Here is a 4855-nt window from a genome sequence, read left to right as displayed (position 1 = left end):
CCAATGGCCATTTTACACCCATTAGAATGGCTAAAATCAAAAGCATACGTGACAGAACATGCTGGGGAGGAGGTGGAGCAAAGGGAACACCACCCCCATTGGTGGTGGGAGTGCAAACTTGTACAGTCATTTTGGAAGTCAATATTGTAGTGTCTCAGAAAATTGGGCATCAGTCTGCCTCAAGACCCAGCTATAATACTCCTGGGCATATATCCAAAGGATGTTCCATCCTACCATAAAGACATTTACCCAACTATGTCTATAACAGCTTTAATCATCATAACCAGAATCTGGAAACAACCTAGATATTCCTCAACCACCTCGGATTTTTTCGATCTTTCTGCTTCCTCTTCTGAGTCAATCCTTGAGCATCGAGGGGTGTGAATGTGATATAGATGTCCCCTTTAGAGCTGAGCATGCCACAGTCTCTTGTTCTCTGCACAATGAACAGATGCAGGTCTCTGACTTAAGTGCCAACTACAGTAAAAAAGAAACTTCTCTGATGAGGATGGAGAGATGCAGTAACCTATGGTTAACAAGATAAGTATCTGGAGAGCAGGTTGCTGTCATGTCAGTCCATCAACATGATAGCAGTAGTGTCTCCCCTAGGAGATGACCTTTATGATAAAAATGTTACAGGGTAAGGCAAAAATACAATGAAAAAAATTGGGAAGATATACATAGCAGTAACCAAAGTGCATTAGTGATCAAGTCTGATTTAAACCCCAGCTTGACCTCTTGGAAGTTTGAGATTCAATCTGAAAAATTAGGCCCATAGTGTTGTTAACCTTGTAGGCCTGCTGTGGGACTGGTGTGAGGCATCTGTAAATTGGCTCCTTGGTTCTTAAAAGGTTAGAATGTTTTTAGCTTCTTGTTATGTATATCCTTGAGTTTGTTGATGAAATTAACATTCAACTTCATAGTAATCCTGACATTGAGTTGCAGTTTTCAAGGTTTTCTTAGATTTATTTAATCTTATGTGTGTATGTGTACCATGTGTGTGCAGTGCACAGTGAAGTCAGAAAAGGACATCAGCCCCCTTGAAAGTGAAATTATTGATTGTGAGCTTCTGTGGGTGTTGGGAATTGAACATGTGTCCTTTAGAAGTATAGCTAGTGTTCTTAATTATGGCACCATCTTTCTAGCCCTAGTTTTCAAGTGTGTCAGCAGACTTTATTCTGTATTTGCCTTAAAGAAACATAAATCTGCTCCTTTCTTAACAAAAGTTTGGTGCTTTTCTTTCTGATTTGTTATTTAAATTAGACAAAGAATATGTCAAAATCCTCATTATATTATTCTTTGAAGATGAAATCAAAATTAGTACACATAAGGTAATTTTGAAGCAAAGGCTGAAGGATGGGAGTGTGAAATTAGAGGCAGATGCCTGAGGGGGTTTTTTTGTTATTGTTGTTTTTATTTTTTTGTATTGTTTGTGTTTGTTTTTTACATCAGTAAAAACAACACTGAATAACTACAAATAGCTGGAGGTAAGGAAGCAATTAAGACACCACTGACCTATTATCTTACTATTCTATTGCTGTGAAGAGATACTAGGATCACAGCAACTCATATAGAAGAAAACATTTAATTGGGATTTGCTTATAGTTTTAGTGGTTTAGTACATTATCAGCAAGGCATGGCACCATGGAGACAGACATGGTGCTGGAGAGGTAACTGAGAGTTCTATATCTGGATCTGCAGGCAGCAGGAAGAGAGAGATTCATGGATTGGCTTATACTTTTGAACCTCAAAGCCAACACCCAGTGATTCACTTCCTCCAACAAGGCCACATGTCCTAATCTGTCTCAAGTGGCATCACTTCCTAATGATGATGCATTCAAATATATGAGCCAAAAGGAGGAGTATTCCTACTCAAACCATCACTTCCTTTTACATATCCACAGAGAGCCAAAATGAAACAAGAATGGGAAATAATATTTTCAATGTATTCAAACAAACCTAGGAAAATTGAAGGCCATTGAAACTTCAGCACTTGAGCAGAGAAAAACCTCTCTCTGAAAGTTATTTATTATAAAGATTATTAAGAAAGATGCCTGTGCAGATATATATATCGAGAGTTGGTGGGCAAGTTGTGTGTGCAAACCAAAGTGAAGTTATTAACTTTGACCCTGAACTAGAAGATAACCAAGACAGTGTGACCAACACACACACAGTTCCTCCTCTTTCTCAGTTTACTTTGGTAAGAGGGATCACCAATAGATGGTTTCTTCCCCACATTGGCATGCTGGATAATATTTTGTCAGTTTGACAGAATCCAGTCATTTGGGAAGAGGGAACCTCCACTGAAAAAACACTCCCTTCATTTGACCTGTAAGCAAGGCAGTGGGGGCATTTTAGTGGTCAGTGAAGGATGAAGGACTGCCCAGTCCAGATCCTGGTGGTACCCCTCCTGGGTAAGTGGTCCTGGGATGCATACAAAAGCAGGGTGAACAAGCTATGGAGAGCAAACCAGTAATCGGTGCTCCTCTATGGCTTCTGGATCAGCTCCTGTGCCAGATCTCCTGCCTTGCTATCCTGACCTAACTTCCTTCATGATGGACAACAAAGCACAAGCTGAATAAACCCTTTCCTGCCTTGAGTTGCTTTTGATCTGTGTTGTATCCCAGCAACAGATAGATAACTAGGGCAGTAGAGAAGAAATTTAAAGTCACTCCTTACCAATGTTTCTTGCTTTTACTCCATTTAAAAGGGTGAACAGCAGTTAAAGATGTTTTTATTGCAGTGTTGAAAGCATCTCACAGGAGTTGATTTAGCCACATTGTGAGTAGACTACTAATTGGCCCGTAGGTTTTGAACCATTCATTGAATATACACATAAAGTAGAATTTATAGGTGCAATTTGTGCTGTGGTATATAGTTCTGCTAACTGTTGCTGAACAATACATTCTCCACCTCTGGCACCTTTCACAAACCTCCAAACTCAAGATTCCTGGGGTGGACCTGTTTCTAATGGTCCAGCCTTGCCCCTTAGTTCAAAAACTAGTGTGATCATCTGTGAAGTTGGAGAGTCGGGGAATGTTCTTTATCATTGTGTGTTTTCCCACTCAGCACATGGATCACTGGCTCTAATCAGTCCTATACTCTCTAATCTATTGTCCCTCAAGTTTAGCTTACTCACTTAGACTGCTGTCATTTCTCACAGGAATCATCTCAACTGGTACATACTACAGCCTTCATTTTATGTGGAGCACAACCAAAGTAGAATTTTAAAAGTGTGTGTGTATGTGTGTGTGCATGTGCCCATGTGAGTGTGCATGTGTATGTGTGTGTGTGTGCGTGTATGTGTGCATGTAGGTGCGCACATATATGCCTTAGAAGCATGCATGGCACTTTCTGATACTATGGAAAGTGTAACATCAGGTACTACAGAAGTTAGTCCTTAGGGAGGAGAATTCATCTTGTGTCCAAAGTACAGCGTGTCTTCAGAGATAGGTATTCGCTCTCCATCTCTGGGAGGCAACCAGGGGCAACAACAATGGCCTACATTGTTTGTGAAGTCTCTTGGTTATGAGATTTTGCTAGATAGTCTTTGATTCTTGGTAAAGTAGTATCAGCCCAAATGGCAGAACTTCAGTTAAGCTATACATGTGTATACATACACCTTTATGTATTGTACCTAATTTTTGGCAAATAGTAATTCCTTGGGCTTTTTCAGACATGCATAGTGTTATTTCACCCTCCTCCCTCTCCTGCTTTATGGAAATCCCTTCTCCCTTCACAATTCCATCCTCCATTTTACCCACTTCCCTCTGAAAATCACTTTACCCTGCTATTCCTCTCTATTGTGCTCTCAAGTTCTCCCTTTTAATTTCCCGAGTTTCTGTTGTATTTAGCAACTGTAATGCTACAAACCACGATGATGGCCAGCATGGTACAGGAGCTTTAAACCACGATGATGGCCAGCATGGTACAGGAGCTTTAAACCACGATGATGGCCAGCATGGTACAGGAGCTTTAAACCACGATGATGGCCAGCATGGTACAGGAGCTCTAAGGTACAAAAGGTACAATAGTGGCACTCTTATCAGCTCTCCAATTGATATTAAGGCCAGCTCATCAGGAGATAAACCATTCCTATACCAGGCTGTATACTCCCAACTGAAGGTGTAGAGTAAGAACCATAGATACATGAGGACAGGTGACCTAGGTCTTTCTAGGTCAGAGCTGCCTCGTTAATTATTATATTCCACCTATGTCATCATCAGCATTAGTCAAAGATGTCATGTACACCAGTTCATTAGCAAACTGGCATGAGTGTTGGAAATCTGAGCTCTGAGAGCAGGTAATATTCATTTACAGTCTGAGAGATGCAAAATCAGAAAATTCTCTTCCAGAATAAATTATGACAAGATCTGAAATCAAAGAAGGTTGTGATTAGATGAGGCCTTCACCATTTCTGGGTTTTAAAAATACTCTATTGTGTGCTTTGTCCAACCTAATTCTTGGAAAGTAAGCCCCTCCCTCCAAACTACTCACCGCAAAAATTAACAAGTTGTAAATTATGTGTGCTCTGTTTTTAAGGGAAGAATATGAATGGACACAAGAGGCAACCATTAAGCAGACAGCTGACTGGGGCTCGTGTTCCCACTAAATAATTCACTGTCTCTAATGGAAGTCAGATTCAATGTCTCCCCGATGGATAAGCGTTACCTAATATTCAACTAGCTTCTCAAGGCTTGTAGAGAACAACAGCAAAGTATAAAGTAAATATATATATATTTACTACACACACACACAGACACACACAGACACACACACAGACACACAGACACAGACACACAGACATACAGACACACACACACACAGACACACACAGACACACACAGACACACAC

The sequence above is a fragment of the Grammomys surdaster genome, unplaced genomic scaffold (assembly GCF_004785775.1).
Source record: "Grammomys surdaster isolate TR1022 unplaced genomic scaffold, NIH_TR_1.0 186, whole genome shotgun sequence".
In the NCBI taxonomy this organism is placed as follows: Eukaryota; Metazoa; Chordata; class Mammalia; order Rodentia; family Muridae; genus Grammomys; species Grammomys surdaster.
This window is presented reverse-complemented; position numbering follows the sequence as displayed.